This window comes from Canis lupus, chromosome 23 (genome assembly GCF_003254725.2).
Source record: "Canis lupus dingo isolate Sandy chromosome 23, ASM325472v2, whole genome shotgun sequence".
In the NCBI taxonomy this organism is placed as follows: Eukaryota; Metazoa; Chordata; class Mammalia; order Carnivora; family Canidae; genus Canis; species Canis lupus.
The window spans coordinates 27,233,209-27,239,491 of record NC_064265.1 but is presented as its reverse complement, the minus strand read 5'-3'; the positions used below and the strand labels follow the sequence as shown (position 1 = coordinate 27,239,491).

Sequence of the window (6,283 nt, the reverse complement as noted above, 5' to 3'; positions counted from 1 at the left end):
GCCAGAGCAGGTGGGCTCAGGAGGCAACTGGCTTACAGGGGTTCATTGTTAGGGTGGTCAGGAGTTCCCAGGGAAGGCATGAGGAGGGGGTGCCCTCTGATGACTGCTGTTTGAGCATAAATACATATGGGTTTTTTTCTGGCACATAATTGCTGTGTTTCTGGGTTGCAGCGGCAGGTTGTGACTACAGGGCTATCTTGGAGGAAGGACCTCAGATGACTAAGCTGGGCTTTGCATCACCAGCTGTTTTCCTGCCTTGGATGCCTCTGGCCTCAGCAAAAGCCTCCCTGCCTGTCTCCTGTCCCCAACGTCGTCCTGGCACAGTTCTCACAGCCCGGCCACGGCCACGGTGACCTCTCCAGATCAGATCTTAGGAACCTCCCTCCTTAATACTTCCCATTCCTATTTCCATTGGGAAAAAACGTCCCAGCCCCTGTGTGCACAGCCTGTGTCGACCCCTCAGATGCCTGCCCTTACCGTATGCAGCCACTTGGGGCTTCCATGCTCCATGGTTTGCCAAGTCCATGGACATCTCACCAAGGGCCTTTCCATTTGCCCTTCCCTCCGTCTGGAAAGCTCCTCCTGCTCTCCACAGGCTGGCTTTTCTTCCTGCTCAGCTCTCCAATCTTCCCATTCTCTGTGTCCTTCCCAGACTTTCTGAGCTAAGTAGCTCTCTCCCGTCCTCCCTACTTCTCTACATGCTTATTTTCTCCATGTCACTTAGGACTACCTAAAATCATCTTGTTAGTTTATCTTTTAGGGCTGATTTTTTTCCCCCACCCATTTTCTCTTCCCCTAATAGAATGTAGGGCTTAGGGGTTCAGATCTATCTGTCCCCAGCACAAAGTGGCCATAATAGGTGCTCAATAATTATTTGTTAGATGAATAAATAAATAAAATCCATTCCATGGAGAATAAACAAGCTCACGTAGCACAATCTCTGCCAACTTCTCACCATTGTTTGCTAGAAAGGGGGGTGGTACCATTGCTACAAGGAGGAGACAGAAGTGTCTAGAGGAGGGAGCTTACAGGCTGCCACAGTGCTCTCCCAGGAACCCAACCTCTGAGTGACAATGACCCTGCACAACACAATTGCTCCCAGCAGTTCTTTAGGAATCCTTGAAACCTTAGTAACCCTGAAGAGCTGGCAAATCTGGAAGCTGTCGATGACCCCAAGGCTCCACAATCCTGCTACAACACCCAGAAAATGGATTTGTTTGGTCACTGTCATCACAGCTGACATGTGACATGCATCATCACAGCTGAACACTGGTTTGGATTCCTGTCCTAGTCAGTCCCCTTGGGTCAGAGTAATGATGTTGCTCAGGAATAGTTCAGCAGCAGCGAAATGGACTCTGGGTATCTAATCAAAATGGGGATTTACTAAAAACTATGAGAGGCTCATGGTTCCAGAAGGAGGGACTGGCATGATTAAGTCAAGGAAGTAAGGAAATGCAAGGCAAAGCAGGTGAGCCACAGGGCACAGGGCACTGGAATGCAAGCCAGCAACAGTGCGGGGGCAGGAAGCCCATCCCGTTTCCCAGGCACAGGAGGTGGGCCCCTGCCTTCTCTCTTCCGCTCCTTTCAGGGTTGAGAAAGGGCAAACTTGTCTGAGGCAGGATATCCACAGATGAAGAAAGCGGTGTACTTTCCCCTGCCAGCTCTGCCTGTTGAAAAATGAAGAGGTGACGACAACACCTCCGTCATTCACCTCCAAATGACACGATTAAGCCTCGGCCTTGCCAGGACTACAGGGCAAAGTGGCCCCAGCAAGTCTGGGCTAGGCCTGAGCTGGCAACAAAGCATGTGTCACAAAGTCACATGCCTGTGGGGACCGGGGGTCAGGGAGACATGTAAAGCCAGCCAGGTGAGCGACAATATGGAGAGATGATGCCTCTGCCAAGTGGAGATCAAGCGCCCCCAAGGCATCCCACCCTGAGTGTGTTTGTGGTATGTTATGGTGGTTTTTCTCTGTAACGTAGTGATGGAACAGATTCATTGGTGGCTTTCCTAATGTCGAATCAACCTCTAGTCATGTGTGAGGCAGCTTGTGAGGGACAACTGTTTAATTTTCAGCGTTTTCAAGTTTTATCATTACTGAATGTTATTTTTAATCCTAGATGAAATTGGTCTGTAGCTCTTTTCTATTTGGAGGGTATGTTGTTTGTCACCTTTCATGTTTCTCTATGGCCCAGGTTAAATCTCTGATTATTAATCATATGAGGAGTATTTTAAAATGCAGATACCCAAGCCATGGACCTGATCAATTAAATCAATTTCTGGTGAGGGGATTCAAATACCAGGATTTCTAAAAACTCCTCAAATAATTCCCATGTTCAAACAAGGTTGAGAAACACTGCCCTAGCCTAGTGCTTCTTAAATGACACAGAGCTTCATTTAGTAGATCTCCGTGGGGGATTGACACTCTACATTTCCAGTGAGCTGCCAGTGATGCTGATGCTGCTAGGCCATAGACCACACTTCATGTAGCCAAGATTTTGAATCACATTGTGATTATCTGTGTTCCAAAGGTTAGATAAGATTCAGCTATGCGGCCATTTCATCCAAATGTCTTTTCAACATCAAATCTCATTACCTTTCTAATCTCTTCTATAGTCATTGATTTACTTATATCTTCCACTTTTTCCTGTGTCACTTTTGGTATTTTGCATTTTTCAAGAAATCTATTTTTTCTATGTTTTCAAATTTACTGCCACACCCTTACATTTAATAGCCCCTTATTATTTTAAGCTCTTCTGTATCTGTAATTACAACAATTCAGATTCAAAAGTTTAAAAAATATTAAGCCGATCAACCCAACACCTGTGCCTGACTGATCTTTGGCCCTCCAATTTGAGATCCTGCCAAAGAACTCCAATTACTCCATCATTTCTCTGGCTTTTAAGTTGTTGCTGACTCTAGAAGATTCCATTAAAATAGTTACTGAAGAGGTAATCTCAGAAACAATTCCAGAACTAGTTATAGTTAACAACCTTGAAATTCAATCACTTTATATTACAGATGGGGAAATGAGGTCCATGAAGGTGTATGACTTACTTACTTGTACTGGAAAGATTAAAATTAGAACCCAGGATGTCCAGGAACCCAGTTGGGGATAGGAGATACTGCATCCTTAGCTTGGTTCCTACAATTCAACAATTCAAGAGCAGTCACCAAATGTGAATGATGTATAATGCTTGGTGTTTATCTGGCATTCAAAGCCTTTGATATTCAGACCACTTTTGTCACATTCACACCATTCTATGGTCCTGAAGAGAAAGTGATGTTATTAAGGAACAAATGCCTGGGGCACCTGGGTGGCTCAATTGGTTAAGCATCTACCTTCAGCTCAGGTCGTGATCCTACAGTCCTGGGATCAAGCCCCAAATTAGGGTCCCTGCTCAAGCAGGGAGTCTGCTTCTCCCTCTCCTGTCCACTCCCGTGCTCTCTCTCTCACTCTACTCTCTCTCCAATAAATAAAAAACTTTAAAAAAGAAAAGAAACCAATGACTAGAACTGTTTGTGGGAACATAACATGGTACAGCTGCTGTGGAAAACGGTATGGTGATTCCTCAAAGAATTTGAAAATATAACTGTAATATTATTCCACTTCTGGGTATATATCTAAAATACATGAAAGTAGAGTCTCAAAGAGATACTGCATGTCCATGTGCATAGTAGCATTATTCCCAACAGCCAAAACGTGGAAGCAGCCCAAGTATCCACTGACACATGAACGGATAAGCAAAATGTGATATGTACATACAATGGAATATTATTCAGCCTTAACAAGGAAGGAAATTCTGACATATGTGCCACCCAAAGGCAAAGGGGAGGATTTTGTCTCAGAGCCCATGAGTAGGAACTGTTGCCACCCATTCATCTGAAGTATTGCTGCTGTTAAAACTGTCTCTCCCACTGAGCAGAAAGCCAAAGCCCACCTGCTCATGTCATTGAAACTGCTATCAAAGCTGCTGAAGGCCTCGGTTACCCTAGCCACCACTGTTGCCCTCACCCCAGGACCCCACCAGTGCACAGCCTGCATCCACCTACTGCAGCTGCTGTGAATGTCACAATCGGGGTTGGGGGAAACAGGGGGGAGGCTCTTCTCCCCTGCTCCTGCCCTCCAACCAAGTCACACAAGTGCCCTGCACCAGCAACACCTAACTGACACGGGACCCAGCTGGCAAGGAAGTTTGGAAAATGCAGTTTCCAGGCCACCAGCCACGGAGACACAGAAAAGAATGTGGAAAGGCAGGAATGAGGCTGAAGGGCCACAGACAATATCCGGGTATAGCTACCAAGAGGCAGTGGTGAGGCAAAAAGGTGGGATCTGAAAATCAAGTCTTGGAATTTAAACATGTCTCACTGAGTAACAGTAATGATCAGCATCCCTGAGGTATCACCAATTCCATCTGGTGGCCCCTCTCTGATCTTTCCATAAAAACTACCTAGCTGGGGCAGCCTGGGTGGCTCAGCGGTTTAGCACCACCTTCGGCCCAGGGTGTGATCCTGGAGACCTAGGATCGAGTCCCACCTCAGGCTTCCTGCAGGGAGCCTGCTTCTCCCTCTGCCTATGTCTCTGCCTCTTTCTCTCTCTGTGTCTCTCAAGAATAAATAAATAAAATCTTAAAAAAAAAAAAAAAAAAAAACCAACTACCTAGCCTGGAGGGGATTTTTCTCTGCTGGCCTGGGGGAGGGGGACAGCTAGAGGTTGCTGAGTAGTCCCTGAGGGGGCTACTGTTAAGTAGTCTTCTGTTAAGCAGAAACAGCCTAGAACCTGGAGGTCCCATTCCCCCAGGTTAGGAGCTGTGGCGTCTGCTCAGCTGCCATAGCAAAGTATCACAGGCTGGGCAGGTAGAACAACAGTCATTTTCTCACAGTCTTGGAGGTTGCAAGTCCAAGTTCAGGTGCAGACAGTTTGGCTTCTCCTGAGACCTCTCACCCTGGCTTGCAGACAGCCACCTTCCCACTGTGTCCTCAGATGCCTTTCATTATCTCTGCTCATACTGTCTTTCTCTTTATCTCTGCTCATCTCTGTCTTTCTCTTCTTAGAAAGATACCACACTACTGGATTAGGGTCTACCTTTATGGCCTCATTTAACCTTAATTACCTCTTTGAAAGCTCTGGCTTCAAATACAGTCACCCTGGGGATTAGGGCTTCAAGACAAGAACCAGGAGGGGGAAGGAGCTGGGCATTATTTGATCCATAACCAAACCATTAAGGAGCCAAGTAGATATTTGCAACTCTGAGAATAAACAGACACCTGCCTTTTGAGCCCTGGTCAGGGATCTGCTGAATCACCCCCATCCCTTTACACCCAGTTAAAACTTACTTTGTCCTTCGGTTCATTTATACCCAAATATTGAGTGCTAGTACTGGAGACATGAATGTTGACGTCAGGCCCATGATTACAGCGCAGAGTGGGCAAGGTACGCTCACAGTGCTTTGGGCAAGGGTGCCCACAAGAGAGCTCCCCACCCAGGCTGTTGGTGAGAGGCAATGTAGGCAAAGATCCCAGATCCCAGGGAAGGCTTCCTGAAGGAAGAGACACTGGAGTCCTGTCCTGAAATATGAGATGAAATTATCCACTTGAGAAGGGGATTTGTTTAACTGGAGCCTATTTGCCCAAAGCCAACCAGGAGGGAGGTTAGTTTGTGTACAATGTTTCTACTTAAAGTCAGGGCCTCTGGATCAGCAGTATGGGAATCACCTGGGAGCTCCTTAGGTAGAAACAGACTCTCAGAGCCCATCCCAGACTTACTGAATCAAAATCCACAATTTAACAAGATCCCTAGAGGGTTTGTGTGAGGGTTAAAAATTGAAGAACAGAGGCACCTGGGTGGCTCAGTTGGTTAAGCATCTGCCTTCGGCTCAGGTCATGATCCTGGGGTCCTAGGATCGAGCCCCATGTCCAACTCCCTGGCTAGCAAGGAGCCTGCTTCTCCCTCTCCCTCCCGCTCTGCCTACCACTCCCCTTGCTTGTGTGCATGCTCTCCCTCTCTCTCTCTCAAATAAAATCCTTACAAAAATAAAGCAAAATTTGGGAAATACTGATCAAATATAAAACTGTTGCTCACAGATGGAAAAACCAAGGCCCAGAGAAGGAAATGATCCTTCTAAGATGACACAGCATTTGGACAACAATAAAAAAGTCCCAAATCTAAGCACCTGCCCCTGACTTGCAGTCTTTCTTCCAAGGACTGACATATCTGCCAGTTCACCTGAAATTCTGACATCATATTAGGATACTGACTTTTCTGCTCAATGAGCCCTTGGAA

At 46.4% G+C, this 6,283-nt stretch overlaps 1 long non-coding RNA gene across 1 annotated transcript in view; it reads left to right on the top strand.

Annotated features, from left to right (window-relative positions):
• The first annotated feature begins 1,691 nt into the window (after positions 1 to 1,691).
• The window catches only part of LOC125753383 (uncharacterized), a 31,435-nt gene continuing 26,843 nt past the window's right edge, over positions 1,692 to 6,283 (top strand). The window contains exon 1 of the long non-coding RNA XR_007405082.1: positions 1,692 to 1,950. This is a non-coding gene — a long non-coding RNA (uncharacterized LOC125753383). The remainder of the gene's footprint in view (positions 1,951 to 6,283) is intronic.